This window comes from Metopolophium dirhodum, chromosome 7 (genome assembly GCF_019925205.1).
Source record: "Metopolophium dirhodum isolate CAU chromosome 7, ASM1992520v1, whole genome shotgun sequence".
In the NCBI taxonomy this organism is placed as follows: Eukaryota; Metazoa; Arthropoda; class Insecta; order Hemiptera; family Aphididae; genus Metopolophium; species Metopolophium dirhodum.
Window position 1 is genome coordinate 26,489,012 of NC_083566.1, and position 18,413 is coordinate 26,507,424.

At 29.1% G+C, this 18,413-nt stretch overlaps 1 protein-coding gene across 3 annotated transcripts in view; it reads left to right on the top strand.

Moving 5' to 3' along the window:
* Nucleotides 1-18,413, top strand: part of LOC132948712 (glutamate-gated chloride channel alpha-like) — a 102,565-nt gene that overhangs the window by 41,240 nt on the left and 42,912 nt on the right. The window contains exon 1 of one of the 3 annotated variants that reach the window (XM_061019323.1): nucleotides 15,829-16,485. The exons of the other annotated variants lie outside the window; for them this stretch is intronic. The gene's annotated coding sequence lies outside the window, so the exon portion shown is untranslated. Of the gene's footprint in view, nucleotides 1-15,828; nucleotides 16,486-18,413 lie in introns of those variants that run through there. 3 annotated transcript variants of the gene reach the window in all.

An 18,413-nucleotide genomic window follows, 5' to 3' on the forward strand; every position in this document is an offset into this window, starting at 1 on the left:
ACCTCCCCAATGCACCAACGATATTCACTTTCCCATCGAACAAGATACTGAAGTCGAAAATCGAAGCATTATTTCGACTACTTATCGTGTACACAGACACAAAAATAAAAAAATAAAAAAAAAAATAAAAAAAAAAATTAAAAAAAAAAAATAAAAAAAATAAAAAAAAAAACACACATCATTGTAAAATCAATACATTCATCGTTTCACTCAGAATCTAAAATATATTAAATTACATGAACAGATATTATTGTTATTACTTTTAAAATAATAACACTGTAATTATTATTTTTGTAATAAAAATCCAGTTTGTTTATTTTTTTTTTAAATTTAGTATACCTAATTAGAATGAATTCATAGACGCCTTGTTTAGAAATTGGAATTTTCTTAGATAAAATGTCTAATTAGTTAGTTATAATTATTTCCAGTTGAATTTATCGATTTTATGAGGTATTGGATCATTATCATTGGAAATAAAAAGGAATTACAGAGTGTGTCGAACTATTTTGCATTAAGTGAGTAATCACCAGCCCAGACAACAATTTTTAATGATAATATTATTATAATATTTTTATACAACAAATTGCTGTCTGGGATAGTATCATATCTTTCGCAACAAAGATTTAATAATTATTTATATTAAGCTATTTATCATATACATGAGCCATTTGTAACTTTTAGAAAGTTTGAACTTTATACTTTTGCAAATTTGTAATTGAACTAATGTAGGGCCATAATTTAATGAATGTATACTTTTCAGTAAAATGTTAACCCAATTTTTTTTAGTTTTAGACAAATACCTTAGTATTATTAGATTCAGTGGAATTATTCGGAATTATATAAATCTTGACAATATACACTTCTAGTAACGTTTTTAATTAAATTATTATAATTTATTATAATCTCATTTAAGAAATGTTGCAGCAGATAAGATGTTGGTCCGACCACCACTAAATAATAATTGTATTAAAGTGTATATTTCAGAACAAACAATAAATAATGACAGATATTTTGATCAACAAAAACATAAAATTGTGATCAGATCTTGGCTTCTTGTAAATAAAAAATGTTTTATTTAAAAAAAATACCATAGCCAGTCCCTAGGTATTGGTCGTACAAAACGAAAATTTAAATAATTAAATATAATAAAAACACATAGTCTACTGTTGAAAGCAAAAAAAATTAAAACTTTTGATACTTAAAGTTATATGAAAATAAATACAACTAAACAAGATTATAAAAGTAATTAATAATTATTATTTTTAATTGCATTTCTTAATATTGTTCTTAGAATTGGTAACAATCGATAATAATTGAAAAACGTAGTATAAGAGTATACTTAAGAACTAATACAAATTGGAACAATAATTGGTTCCAATACAAACAATTTACAAAACATATTTACATAATTTTGTTTAATTAATAATTAGCCAGTTAACTGAAACATTACAATATTTTTTTTTTATTACTTTAATGCACGCGTACATTTTATATGACTTTTCTACGTTTTTCTGATTTGACATTGAATACTTGTTAATAATACAAATAAGTAAGGCGTAGGTTTTATATTTAAATCAGCCTACATCGATATCTTCACAGATAAACTTAGGTAGACAAAATATAAGAAATCTATATTTAAAAGAATATCTGCATGTTTCTGCATAACATCACAGTAGTATCTTCATCCGGTCTCACTTTAGAGACCGCCTGATTCGTGTGTATAATCTTATATAATAGCTTATAATAATAATAATAATATATAAGTATAATACATTTCCAGCATCAAACATACATCGTGCATAATATAGAGTGAAGGGCCTTATACGAAAGTAAAGTGTCTTTGAGTTCTGTAGTGCTCACTGTTCAGGCAATATACCTACCTATTCTTTTTTTAACGGTAACGTATAAAAGGGTTTCCGTAATGTATGTCTACGCGTGTAAAAAGTATTAAGAGCAAACTTAAATGGATAGCTCACTGTATGGACCATAGTCAACATAATATATTGTATACATTTACTTCTTCGGAGCGTTACAATAATAGGATTTAAGTGCATAATATACATAATGTGTGTGGTACATATAGTTTTAAATTCTCAAACAACCATCCGAAAATTGATTATTTCGTGTATCAAATATCAGCTGCCTATATCAAATGAAGACATGCCATGAAGACATGTCTCAATGCGTTGACGTAATAAATAACGTGTTTGGGGATTAATAACGACAACGATCGTATAACAAGGGACATATAAATCAATTTAGATATATTAATCATGTGCAATATAACAATGTACGAAAATCGGTCAAAAATATTAACCAATGGCTCATTTTACAACTGACAATAATATGTTAAGCTAGTTATAAAAATAAGCAACATGATACCATAAAAAAAAATTGTTTGAAACAATTTGTCTTATTTTTTACAGAACGTATGAGACTTATTTAATAAGATACAATTTTATAGTGTGGTAGGTAACAATATTAATTACTCATCGCTGATCCAAAACTTAAATGTACCGTTTAAAAATATTATTAGAAATGTGCATTATTACATTTTTTAATTATATTTTTGATTTTAGTGTGCAACGGTTTTAGTTGTTTTCTTCAATAAAGCAGTAAAGCACACAAACCACTGGTGCCAGTACAAACTAATTATATTTTTATTAGCAATTAGTTTAAATTAATTAAACAACAAATAAATATAAATCTACAATACCTTACGATATAAAATGTATAAATTTAATTTTTTCAAACATTTTCCAAGAATCATGATTCAATATTATAATTATTGCAAAATAAATATCAGTTTTAAGTGTAAAATAGGTGAGAGTAAAAATATTAATAACCTAAGAATTTAAATTTAATAAAAAAACAATAATATAGTACTTATATAAGTTTTAAAATTATTCGACAATCTGAATGATTTAAAAAAGCAACGTATCTAGTTTTCAATCAAAAAACGAAACGAAAAGACCATAAGCTAGTTTTACATTAAAACTTAAAATCGGGATACCTAATATTTACTGTTCTTTATATAATTATATACAATATATACTTACATCAAACGTTGCTCGACCCCCTCTTATTTAAACATAATATTCAAATTTGATTCCAACTCAACAGAATAAAAGTTTATTTTTAAAAACGATTACTTTATTGTTTCGTCACGATATGTAGGTAGGTACGTCGTGTAAATATGTAATAAACGTCATGCAACATGCTTTAATAGTTATTAGTTGTGTATAATTATCAAGAAGAGTGATTTCATTTATTATTATGATGTACTTTTGAAGTGATATGCAATAAATTATAGCCATATAATATAATTTTAAGGGGATTCCATCCGGTGATTTTCTGTCTTTGTCAAACACACGTGCGACATGGAATTTTAGACGTGTACTTTGCATAACATAGGTACCAATTAATTTAATGAAACGATAAGAATTCTAAAAACAGTTTTGAATTTTTTGTCAAGTCTACTTGAAATCGGCTTCCTTGCATTTTTGATTTTAACTACTCCAAAAATTGAAATATATGACAATTTTTGAATTACTCTTTTTGGTTTTTTTAATATAACGTTTTTAGGAATTTGGGTGATGATATCAAAAATGCGAGAGAGTCGATTTCAAGTAGACATTACGACAAATTAAAATCTGTTTTTAGAATTCTTATCACTCCATTAGATCAATTGGTATGTTTGGCAAAGTACACGTCTAAAATCCCATGCCACGCGTGTGCTAGACAAAGACAGAAAATCACCGGGTGGAATCCTCTTTACATTATATTGATAATTTGACAAAACAACACTTCACAATTTATAATAGTCCATTGAAAGTTGTATGGCGTACATCATACACAATATCATTACAATACTATTATAATATTATTAGATGCTTATGTGCCGGACGTTGTACTCAAACGCACCATGTGACCGCCGTTTATAGCAATAGGTAAGTATTTATTTTTTGTGCACAAAGAAAGCTCACATTGTAACAATGGATTAATTTTTAGAACAGTACCACGGTTGTCGTGTTCTCTATATATAACATAGTATACCAGATACCTGTATATTCTCCTATATTATAATATACTCGTATAAAAGGCGCAGATGTGTGTAAGTGGACGTCGTTTATAGACTTAAAATCTACACAATTATCAGACGAACATTTCAGAGATTGCTCTTTGAGAATAACCTTAGTAAACCATTTCAGTACCTACAATGTCAATTGCTTGTTTATTTAATTTTTTCGTTTTAATGTAATAAAAAATATTTATGTATTTCACCAATATATTCGATTCCGTCATTAAAGGTACATAAATATACTATGTAATATCTCCTAATATAAACCTAATTTTTATGCGTTTGAGTACAGATATTTCTTATCAATTATCACCATAGAAAACACAAAACGACGATTTTTATCCTTTGAATCACCAAAAATGCATTATAATAATATGTCGAAATTTAGCAAAAACTTAAATACTCCTCTATTTAGACGTAATCAATAATATTTTATTCCCGCAGTTTTGTACAACTCCCGTGAATTCCTACACGTTTTCGGGAATTATCCATCCCTAGGTACATTGACGACGACACACCCGTGAACTGAGATACAATCAAGCCAAAATTTACCGAGTTTTATATTATATTAATCATTTTTTCCCATAAAAAGTCATATGGCTAGTATATGTACATATTATATTATGGAGTGATATAGTATGTAATATGCCTTGAGAAAATAATATTATTAGAAATGTGTTTGTTTTAAATTTACCATCCGACCATCGTTATAATATTATTGTTTATGAATGATTCATTTATTCTGTAACGAGACAAACTCGAACACTCTAAGCCCGTAGCATACTCTCGTTACCAACCATCATCAAGTATATATTCACTACCGTGACGCGCTCTCGCGCAGTAATTATGCGCGAAACACCACAACAGCCGTTCCCAACGTCCGTCAGAACGCGTGCATCCCGCAACTCCGATATCACCGGTACGCCGCCCGCAAAGGAAATCTCATTGTCAGACAAAACCCCGTAACGTAGAACCCTTTCAAAAGCACCATAAAAATCAGCAGAACATAAAGAATACGATGCATATTTTACATTGGTTTTAAGTTACGCGGAAAGACACTAAGTTAATGAAAGTGTTTTACCTGTTTTACCCACCACGAAAAGGACCCAAGTAGCATATATACTACCTAGAAAACGCTGTCTGAGTATCATACTCCCCGCTGAGTACAGTACATCAGTGAGCCGGACGAGCATACCACTCGTTATACACGGACACTGTTTGCTGTACGCCCAACAGCATTTTGCCCCCAGACTGCGCAAGCCGGACGAGTTTTATACTCGTTATACACGGATGTGTATATAGTCTTGCCCGGCACCTCCCTTTTACCATCGCGCCGTCAGAGTGTGTGTATTAACACAACACCACGGACAACCTGTCGCCACGTTACACGCCGCCGCCACCAGAGCAGAGCCAGTCGTCGTAACCAGACCAGCATCACAAGCCGAACGTCAATAGAAGTTGTTGTTTTCCGCCAAGCCCGCCATTCGAGACGAGTCACTTGCAGTCAACTTCCACCAACAGCAATAAGTCGCGTATGTCATTAGGTTACCTGAACGGAACCACTGGACCTCTATTCGCACCCTGAGACCTTTGTGTTATACGCCGCCGTCAGAGCCGAGCCTATACACACCATTGCTTCAACAAAACCGTGAGTTTAATTGTTACATTCCCACCCCTTATATGTAAACCCATAATAAACTATTTTTATTGTAAACTCTCCGGAGTATAATTGAAATTGATATGAAAGAAAAAATGTTATAAAACATATATTTTGTATCAAAATAAGATGATGAGCATATTGGTTCAAAATAAATAAACAAAAATAATTACCAACCAATTGCGTTTCATTACAATTCATAATTGAAAACCAAACTTTTGAAAGTCAATAAACAATAATCAATATCGTATACCATTTTATTTTTAATCTAATTTAATTGATGGCCTAACTATATGTAACTGTGTATATAATTTAAATTATTCAATGTCATTTTGTATTCATTACATCAATATTAATATTTTAATATTATAATGGCTTTTATTATTTTTTTTTTTTAACCTACAAATTGATTTCAATTATTATTCTGTCAAACATTGGTCTTATAGCTTTACAAATTGTATTCTTTCTGTATAATATATTTCCCATTTACATGCCTACTTCAATAACAATTATTAATGGATTGTAAATATTATTTAGGTATAAACACGAACGTATTATTTTAAAACAATGTATATAAAAATAGCATTATTGTATTATGATAGCAACGAACAATAGCATGATAATATTATTATTGGTTTATGAAACCAAAACAATCTGATTGTCAAACATTTTCAAATTGTAATCATATTTTACAGAGTTTATTATGTTTTTATGTAAAATTAACGCGAAATTAACAATGAAAATATATTACTTATTTAATTTTAAAAGTGTATAATATTATAACATTGTATGTTCTGCCAATATTCAGTTGCAGACTTTTAGATTATACATAAATATATTGTTGTGATTTAAACTGCACTTAATGTTTTCATAAAAAGTGACCTTGACCACTTGATAATTTGGAGTGAGTCTTAAACTTACTTACTTTGGGTTTCTCTTTAATTGTCATAAAATGTATTTCACTCTTTATTACATCAAATTCCCTCTAGATATACGATTAACACTGTGCTCATCCTTTCAGCAAATGATTCTGCCAAGTATCTTTGTTTTCGTTTAACTCTTACCCTACCCTTTTTCTTGGCGAACACATTAAAGAAAAATTCTGTAATTCTTTTAAAATACTTGGCGAAAAATGTCTAGCAAATTAAAACTTTAATCAGCAATAAGACTTCTTTATTGTTCTTTAGTCTGTCAGATTGTTGAATACGTTGACGTTGTTTGGGACCCATGCACTGCTTTAGAATTACAGATTATTGAGCATGTTCAGCGTATTTTTCTTAATTTTGATTCTCAAATCCTAAACAGCCCGTGTGTGTCTCATGACTATCCTCCATTCCCCCTGTTATTCAAACTTTGAATTTAAGTAGTCTAGTTGCCACAGACAATCAGAAAAAAATATGTTGTATTCCTTTCTAAACGATTAACTAGTGAGATTGATTCATCTGCTCTGATGAACAGCATTAAGCCCCTACTCGCCATACTCATTTATTTATTCCTTTAAAAATTCTTTTATCTTCTTCCAATTAAATATTTCACTCTCCTATGTACCGTCTTATGGTCTTTCGAATGAAGACTCCCAATTTTTTTTTTTTTTAGTTTACAATTAATTTGTGTTACAAATATTTATCATTATAAATAATTTGAAAATAATCACCTAACTTTATCGTCAATAGTCTTATAAGTTGTACTATACTGTTTTTATTGTACTCATTTCTAATAATTTGATTTTGGGCTTCAGCCTGCTACGTAAATTCAATTTAAATTAAATAATAACGGAAACACATTTCACATTTTCTCTGAGAATAATTATTTTATTCTGATTACCACAATAAAAAGTAAATGATTTACTAGGAATCCAAATATGTAATATATATTTTGTATACACATAGTTTAGGTTCCTAAAATGCATACAAAAAATTAAAGGAAGTATGTAGGTACCTAATAGTTGTAACCTATATATTATTTGTATTGTGCACCAAACTCGAATAATATTATAGTAATATAGGTATGAGGTATAACCATTAACCATACTATATTTATTATTTCTATACTATTATCTATAGTATTATACACCCCTACTTACTACAAATATTATATAAATATAAATATACCTATTATGATTTTAGTGCTATTTTGATATTGTTATTAATTATTTAATAACGAATAAAATATTTATTTAAAACGAATGCAGTAAAATAGTTTAATGAAAACTTTCAAGTTTCAAAGTATCTTGGTTATGTTCCTAAAATTAAATTTTAGGATATTTCTCTGACATTTTAGAGAATTCGAAATAATTGGTACTGACAGTTGCAAACTATATTTAGTTAAAAGCTATCAAAGAACAACAAAGAAGTTACAAAATATAATATGCTAATCTTAATTTACATAAATTTAGTCTTAAATCATTAAACTAAAACAAATATTTCTTTTAGATTTTATAATAACTATTAACTATATGTGTAATAAAAAAAACCTAATTAACGGATTAAATTTAAATACATTTTTTCTATTGTAAATATCTATAAACTGATTGCATATTGAAGTATACAATTCAGTTGTACAAAATAAATAGGTAGTTAACATTTAAATATAAATATGCAGAACATCATATTTTACGAAATTGGTATTAATATTTTAATAATCACACGGCGTCGTATTTAGGCAAACAGTCATTGTTGTTTGTATAGTAAAATATACATTGATAGGTCCGTATAATATTAACTCACTCTCTTACATACCTCCAATGATGTTTTATTTTCAATAAATATATTATATAAGTACATAATAAAAAATATATAAACTGAAGTGATAAAAGGCTTGAATTCACGAATTTCTAAAATGTCAATCATACCTACGGTTAATTACGTTCTTATAATGTCCATATATTTTAGAATAACACACTTTTTCACGAGGAACAGAGTTTTAATTAGTTCATGACATTAACTCACGTCTACTATTTTTTTTCTCTTCGATTTGCTAAAGTACATACTGAATCCGTTCATATTTTATTAAAATATTATGTATTTACTCACTAAGTAAGTAAAACAATGGTGACACCTACCACATAATATAATATAGTATATTACTGTTATATTCATGTGTGATAATTTGAATTTATAAGGCACCTACCTAGGTATACCTACAATCCTAATACGTGTTTACTCGGCTGCTGTTTAAAATATGTAATACAATATTCAGGTCGCCGTGGTTAACATATTATTATATTTTACTTAATTAATATACACATATACATGCGTGCGGATTTTATTATGTAAAAACCAAATAATATTTTTAATATTATGTATCTTGGTAATTGGTTTTGTTATCTACTTGGCACAGGTACAATAGGTACATATTATTATATTTTTTTTATGAGACATTGTTGGGAATCGTTTTTGAAACGCGTATATACACTTACACTGCGTATACAAAAATTACAGCCGTTTGTGAATTATTCAAATAATATATAAACAAAGTATATCGATTACTTTCATTATCACATTATATCTTATCACTATATACGTGATCGAAATAATGTTCTATCTATAGTCCACTATTCGCATTATGTTTATAATAATATTGTGCCCCGTAGTGGTCCCAGGCGTTCAGGCCTCTATCCATAAATTAGTTATTTAATGTTTACAGATAAAACAAAATTGTAATACCACCGAACGTTGAATACCTAGTTAGGTACCTATAATATTATAATATCAGAGTATAACTCGACGATAATATATTATACAACGTGATGGTTTAAAGATAAAAACATCGTTGGGTTATAATATCGTCTGCAGGCGGAATTCAAACAGCCGACGGAACGTCGACCAAAACAGTAAATATACTAAATGCGTCGATTAAAATGCGTTATGCACATCGCATATCGATACATGATAATGGTTATTGATAATGGCATTGTACACAGCATAGAATTAGAATATTATACAATACACGTATTTTATACATTGCGCAAAGCTCGCGTGGTCCCACACGACACAAGTCCAACGTCCACGGCGCAATAGGTCACTAGCAGCGAAATCATTAGACATAATATTATTATTATTATTATTATATTATCACGACACCAATATCGTGGTCATTAATGCTAATAGTCGATAATTGGCCACTGTTCCCGTATAAATTATTATCATACGCACAGTACAATAATTTTGCGTGTGTGCCAAATATACCAATATTATAGGCAAGGGTCCGTTTACAATAATTGTACATATTACTATGAAAGCTAATGTTCTCCTGCGGATTTGATATCTCACCCTATACGGGTATATACTATACGTTGCCAAAAATATTATATTTTTTAACAGCTCTCCCGATCATACATCACAGAATAAAATACAACTTATTAGGTCACGTATGAGATATATAGTAATATTATTTTTTTTGTCTGACAAAAGTAATTGAAATCATTTCCAACCCGACCGCTGTGGATCGAATTTCGAGACGCGTGACCGACGGTAAACAAATCTATCTCGAACTCGACATATAACTCGGTCGTGTATCATATTATGTTACTCATTATTCTGATTTTGGCACTCTTTTTCGTCGTTTTAATTTTAAAATTGTTTACTCGCCATCGTGGACTAGTTGCGCCGAAGGTATAAAATAATGTCAGAAACCTAACGAATGTGCCAACATTTTGCATAATATAACAGTTATAGGTATACCTACACACATTATACAGTGTATAACTATATTTTGTAACGTCGTCGAAAACATTTATGGATATAGTATTGTACCACTAAACCAGTATGAAGTAAGCTGTTAGTTGAGCTATTCTTGCAAGAATGTGAACGATTATTTTCGAAGCTCCGATTATGCGAAGATCTAGTTATAAAGTGAGTACCTACCGTGAAACAAGATCGCTTGGGTGGTGTTTTTACTACATTCGTACAATTGTATATATAATATAAAAATTGATAAAGTAATTGATACGTTTATAATATTTACTCCCGTTGTCCGTAGGACGTGAACAGAAGGACGGAGTTGTAAATAGTAAGTTATATGAATAATAATTTATCAAATACAATACACTATTTTAATTATGTTTGTATATTGTTTACCTTTTAGTAGTAATTATTTATTTGTTTTCGTATGTAGGTATAGAATAATTAAGGATTGAGCGTGTCTAAAATAAATTCCTCTCACATTTAGCCTATTTTCTTAATGTTAATCATCCAAGGTACGACTACCTGCTTTTACAAAGTGTGTATTTACCAACTCTCTCCTCTCGTCATCATGCTTTCCATCCCCGATTTGTATCTTCTGTTCCTAATGGCTCCTTAGATGTTCCCTGCACGCTTTCAAACATCAGGTACCGTGTCCCCCTTCTTCTAATACATATAGAAATCGCATTCATTTCCTTATCCCCTTCCATTCATCATCCTTTTTTTTTTTTTTTGGTATCGAGGACCGGAGAAAGAACCATGTTGCCAGTACTTCTCCTCCGGACCATTCATCATCCTATGGGTATAATCATCCCTTTCGCCGTATGCTACGTTCTTTAAATAATCACATGACGCAATAAATAATGCTAAATTGAATATGCAAGAGAAAGCCTGCAGAAACAGTTTACTACAGGTAAAGAGTAGTATAGTATAAACTGAACTGGTGGCCCATGAGTATATACTATTAAGGGGATTCGCGTAATACAGCATGGGATGACTGCGGTGGGACCGCGTACCAGGCACACGTATATAAGTTAAAATCCCCATGAAAAAAATGTTTTTTTTCTTGACATGACCATGTAAGATTAATTTGTATGCTTACTTTATTATTATTATTATTATTATTATTATTATTATTATTATTATATCGTGTATCGTCGTAACTAACTTATTAGTCTTATTATTATTTGCAACCATTAGACCTTCGTGATTTTTATAAAGATCGATTTCAAACACTATGATAACGTCATAATAACTTACAGTCGACAAACTACTTCCCATTAGAATTTGTTTTGTAATGGCTACAATCCCTGTAACAATTACTAGAGCAGAACGTTGTTTTTCTTTTTCTATTTTATGGTTACTCAAAACAAATTTATGGAAAAATATGGAAAAAGATAGGCTAACTGGATTGTTTCTGATGAATATTTACTAACATTATAACTTTGACGTTCAAAATTAAGTTATAACTTGATTTTCCAGATTACTTCGAAAGTGTGATGTTATACTTAAATATTAATTTATTAAAATGTTTACACGATTATTCAATATCATAAATATATTAGATACAAATGCTTAATTCTTTTATTTTATGAACCGAATATTTTTTTTTTTTAATTGTCTGCGCACAATTAAATGAATCCAATTTCAATACTGTCTATAACACGCGGCTTATAAATTATAATTCTGGATCCGCTCCTCCATTCACTTTTCAGAAACGTTACACTTTACTGACATGAAATTGTCGACCATCAGTGTTGCGCTGAACCAGTGGCCGTCGTAAATACTAAACTATATAACCCGACGGCAATAACTATTATATTATATTAGATTGTATGCAATAATGGTAAAAAAAACACGACTTATACATCTTAACTTATTTGCTCGTTATTTGGGGTCGCGCAGTTTTAAAGTATCCACTGATGGCTAGGTTAGGTATATGTGATGTTTATTATTTGGTTGTCATAAGTTGTTTATTCCTGTTTTAATAAAACCCTTAAACCCTTATTAAACTTGAAAAATAAATAGATAGTTAATGAAGTATAAATACTACAACAATGCTTAGCTTAGTATCGGTAGATAATATAATAACTATAAACGTATCTGTAAGTTTTTCAGTTTTAGGACGTATAAACTATTAACCCCATTGTATTGTATTTAAAACATTTTGTCTTAATAAAAATGTTGATAATTACACAAAAAATAGAATGGATTTATTTTTGTAAATAATTCAAAAATTATAAAATAAAATGAGAATTGTATATTAATATATTATATTACCTTGTAGGTATTGAGTTACTTAAAGCTATAACATTTTTATTGATTTAAATTCCTTTTTTTTCAGCATTTAATTAGTATTTCACAATATAGATACGCCATAACGCATAAAAATCAAACAATATTAATATAAAAATGAGTAAAGGAGACATGAGAAAATATTAAACAATATTGACACGCTTTTTTATAAAAAAATGAAAAAGGATTGAAATATTTAATAATCGATTTTTGTAATCAAATATTAAAATATTTTAAAAACGAAAGGTCAGAATTAAAATGTATTTTTACTAGTCACTTTTTTATATGGATAAGTTATTAACCACATATTTTTCAAACTAATATAGTAAACATAAGTTCAATTACTTTTTAGTTATAATTGTATACACGAATGCGGAATAGGTAACTTGAACCATGGAAAAACATAAATGATTAACAGTTTACACTTATCACTTTGAACATTTAAACGAATAATACCCATTGAAATATCTCATTGACGTTGTTAAAAATGACAATTGTAGTCTTCAATACACACGTTAGTAATTTTTGAAAACATTTTAATTTCTATTACATAGTTTAAAGTAATTTTATCATAATTCACAAAAGTCAAACACAATTGTAACGTATCGTATCGTGTCGTATCGTATCTTATACAACCATGAAATTCAATTGAATCCGTTCCTATGAAATCAAAAATTAAAAAGATCATTTCATTAATCTGAGTATATGGGAACTCGACATCATCTTTTAAATGATTTCAAAATTATTAATGTGAGTAGTACCCAGTAGGTGCATAGTATAAACAGATTATTAACTAATTTGGTCACATTTATCGAACTAGCTAGGTAATTACGGAACTCAGAACACAACTCGTGTAGGTACTCTGAAAATTACATTTAGACTACATCTGTATATTATTACTTATTTAATTAGCGAACACTATTTGTACTAACTGTAAGAATTACGAAATATCATACCCCATATGGCTTTTAAATGATTAACAGTTTTTTATATATACAATGTACCTATAAATGTATAATTTTTTTTTTAAACGGAAAGTTAGACATTATGTAAATATGTTATATGTACAAAATGTTAGTAATGCAACGATATAATATTAAATTATAAAATATTTATATCAATTGGTATCAGAATGACAAAACCAAAATTTTCGTTGAGAAATAAAAATGATGCACACATTTCTTCAACATTATATTTGAAAATATCTTCACTATTTATGTAAATATTTCAGCACTGCGTGTTTAATTGTTTAAATTTAACTGAATAATTTGCGTTCAAATATTTACATAATTGGACAATTATTGTAGAATAGAATTTCAGTTATACAGAGTGATTCACCATGTATTATCAAATCAATCCATTTCTTCCTTTAATAAATTATAATTCTGATTTTTGGGATTAAATATATACCTATAAATAAAATATATTAAATACTAAAATGTTCAAATCATTATAGCCCCCATACCATCCAAACTGATTACGATGGACTATCCTTAACATACAAAGTTGAATTAACTTATGTACTAAGTACTCGACATCGACATAAATATTTTCAAAAACGTCATCTGATTAACGATTCATTGGAAACAAAGGATACCTCATTGAAAATAAAAAGTTAGTATCGCTTAAAGATACTAGGTAGGTAGTTAAATATAGTAGGTACAAAGAATCTAATCATTTTAAGTTTAATATCAGTTAAGTCATTACAATGATAATGATAATTCAGTGCCAAATCATTCTAACTTTGACCCAATTTCTTTTTTAATTAATTCTATTAGCCTTACTTGATTTTTATTCGTCTTTCCGTCTACCTGTGCATCTAGATTACTGTGAAACTTAGCGTTAATTGTTGCTACTCAAGTACTACTGCTGATCATGTGGGTCCATCTTATTCTATATGTGCTACTGTTAATATTAAGCTGTTTGTACGGTTCGAAGTACGCTTATATACTACCTCCGCTCAGTGGCGGATCCAGGGCTTAATTTTGGGAGGGCCAAGGAGGGGCAAAAGTATAAAATTGGCTAAACACAGTGTTAAACAGAGGAAAACTACGGTGTCTGGGGAGGGGGCAAATTCCCCCTTTGCCCTCCCACTGGATCCGCCACTGCCTCCGCTTCTGACTTCATACGATCAGTCACACCTATTACTACTCACATCCCTCACATCCATCACACAGTCCACTTACACTTCAGTTTGTTTTGTTCGTGTCTCAAAATATTCAAACAAAATTTATTTTATTGTCAATCATAGATAACGAGTCCAAACAAACACAACATTGAAACCTAGCGAACTAAGACCAGATCTGCCTCTTTTTCAACTATCAAGCAATTGAGTAATCCATCTGTACCCTCCAATCCCTTTCTAAACTGACAAATGTAATCATGCAGTAACAATCTTAATAAACAGTGTCCTGTCTGTTGACCAATCTCAAAGCCTATAGGATCCTAGCAGTCATTCTATTTGTCGTACCATTATTTTTAAAAAAAAACTGTATTTCTCAATATACCCTTTCATCTCATACTTGTATAAATAATCATTTGAGCCGTAACTGTTAATATTTTACTGACGTAGCGCAACTATATGTTACATCGTCTCTGATTTTAATTATTTCAAACAAACTAGATCATAATATTCTACATGTAAATAGCGTAAATCAAGTAATACTTTTAATGATTTACTATAAAAATGTACGTGGTCTTCGTACGAAATTATTCAATGCCTGTTGTAACTTGATTTTACTGTCATTTTATATATTAGTTCTAACCATTCCTACACTCACAACTTGCTGAACTGTAGTATACCTATTATCTAGTCTCCAGTTTAAGAAAGAATAATACATTTATAAACAACGCGTATGTTTATTGTTTAGACTATATCGTTCCATAATATGATTGTGGGTTGAATTTACTCATGTTATCGTGGTTTTATTACAAACATTATATGTCTGCTTTGGCAATATTAAACTATACCTACGGAAAGGTTAGGTTAGGTTAGGTACTACAGAAACATTTTTCTTGCATTTTTTAATTATTTACCAAAAATTGCAACTGTCTGTAATAGACAATAGTTATTAACACAACAATAATAACACCAACATAAGTAATATAATATCATCAAAATTCAAAATTCTCACCATAACGTCGTTATAAACTTATAGTTAAACGGCTAATAAAATAATATAATTTCGTACGAATATACAATGTATAATAATATTATTTGTAAGCCGGACAGCACAAATATTGTAATATATCTGCAGAAAAAGTAAAAAATATATTTCCCTAAATTATATAAAAAAATATACCTAATATAAAACATAGTATTAGTAATGTCATTATTGTGGCAATATATTAAGTATGCGAAAAAAAGGTACCTACGTGAGTACACAACATCCGTTTTCGATCCGTAAATGAACAGAATGTAATCATAATAATAATAGTAATAATATTAGTACCTAATCAACTGCACCTCAGTACTACATATAATATTATTACCATCTCGCAACGGTATCGTTTCGGTTATCTACCGACTAGGTACCGAGTAAATATTACTGATCGTTTGCGGTTCAGAGTGGCGCCACGTCGTCGTCGTCTTAACTTCTTATCTTTAGACGTCTAGACGGCGTTAGCGGGGACGGCCGTCTTCCGATGCCGATGGTCATTTATTATTTCGGTCACGTTGCGCACACTTAACAAAATGAACGGAAAATCAGTGTTTTCAAATTAATCTCAAGTCGTAATCGATGTTTTGGATCACGGTCTGTTCCTTACAAGTAGGTACCTATAATAGCTATCTAAATAATAATATTATTGTCTGCAAAGTGTTCGACCTTAAAGCATAGTGTCATTATTTTGGATACAGTACAACTAAAAGTCTAAAATCGTTGTTCTTGGTTTTAATATTATGTAATTTCGACCAAATATGAACTTAAAATTAAAGTAAGAATAACATTTTTATATATTTTTTAGATTTTCTTGTTAAAGTATAAACTATTTATAAGAACCCTTAAATCCTTAGCTATAAAAATTGAACATTTCATAATTTTTAACTACAAAGTAATTTAAATATGTTCAAGATTTTAATACATTTTGTAAATACTTATAAAAAAAATCGTCTTTAATATTTCTCAACTGCTATTATAACTTCTTATAACCTTGTACTATATTTCCAAGCTATTTTACCCAACGATTAATATTTTATTGACATTTGTAGAATAAAAAACTAAAAAAAATTAAAATTTCAAATGTCAATGAATTACTCAAAATTAGTCAATATATATATTAAATGTTTATAATCATGTATGGAAAATGATAAAATAAACATTCTTGGAAAATTGCAAGCACCTACCTACATTTATTAGTTTTTGATTAACAACATAATAAGAAAAACATTGCATGAAAATTTGTTAATTTACGTATGTCCAACAACAAACACTCGTAAAAAATTAATTTGACTTTCCGGTAATCTTTTCTTTTTTTTTGCAATTGAAGGGAATATTGTTGGAAGTTCTCAATGCTTGGATATAAAAAGAAAAATTGATATAAATTTCTAACTTGAAATAATTTGCCAATTTTCTTGATTTTGATGAATTTTGTCAAAATATTAACTTCAGACGCTCATTAAAACTAACAAAAACTTATAGGGAACGTTGTATTACATTTTAAAGTTATTTAAAATATAAATTATCGCTATATCGATTTGTTTCAAAAAAATCACAGCTTATCCTTAATTTTTTGTTTGTTTTTCTTACTGCTTTTGAAACTATGGGGATTTCTTACTTTTCACCCCCTCAAAGTACAAACTAAATTCACTTTCCTATCACAAAAGAAGCCGTTGAAGAAAATCGAAGCGTTTTTACTGTCCAAAAAGGTAATGACTGATGGCAGACCCAAATAAAAAACGCTTGCCAAGTCAGAGATCGGCATGTAAACTTTCTTGATTTTTAATTTTAGAAATTTATTAACTGATATCACACTCAAGCGGTATAACAATTTGAATCCAGAAAAATGTCGGTGTGAACAGCACCACAAAAAATCATGTTCATTTTCATTGAATGATTTCGTTGTTTGAGGTCTTGTTATATTCACATTGGTTAGGAGAAGTGCAGTGAAGATTTTCAGAACTTTATCTTTAATAGTTAATTCACTACAGAACATTAAAAAAAATTAAAACAAATTTTAAGGGCGTTTTTTGATGTTTTTTAGCTTTACAGCTTTGTAGCAAATTAACAATTGGAGATTAGGTTATGAAAATCTTCACTGCACTTCTCCTAGCCAATCTGAATCTAACAAGACCCTAAACAACAAAATCCGTTCTTCAGTTTTGGAAATCTATCTCGCTAAATGAAAATCTAGCAAAAAATAACTCTTTTTTTATCTGTAAAAAATTAAATAATTTAAAAAAAAAATTTTAATTCCACATTTAGTATCTACTTGATGATCCCTTTTTAATGAATTATCACCTAACTTTCTAGCTATCATAGTTAGGAGAAAAGTTAAGAAATAGAAATTTTGAGACTGTTCACGGCGACGTTTTTATGGATTTAAGTGGTTATACCGCTTGGGTGTGATATCAAATCCCTCTCATTAATATTTTATATTAAAGCTAACAAAATTACCTCCTCATCATTACTGAGTTACATTTTTATTATTTTCCTATTTAACACAAATTTTTGAAGATTACAAAATTCAGACTTTTTTC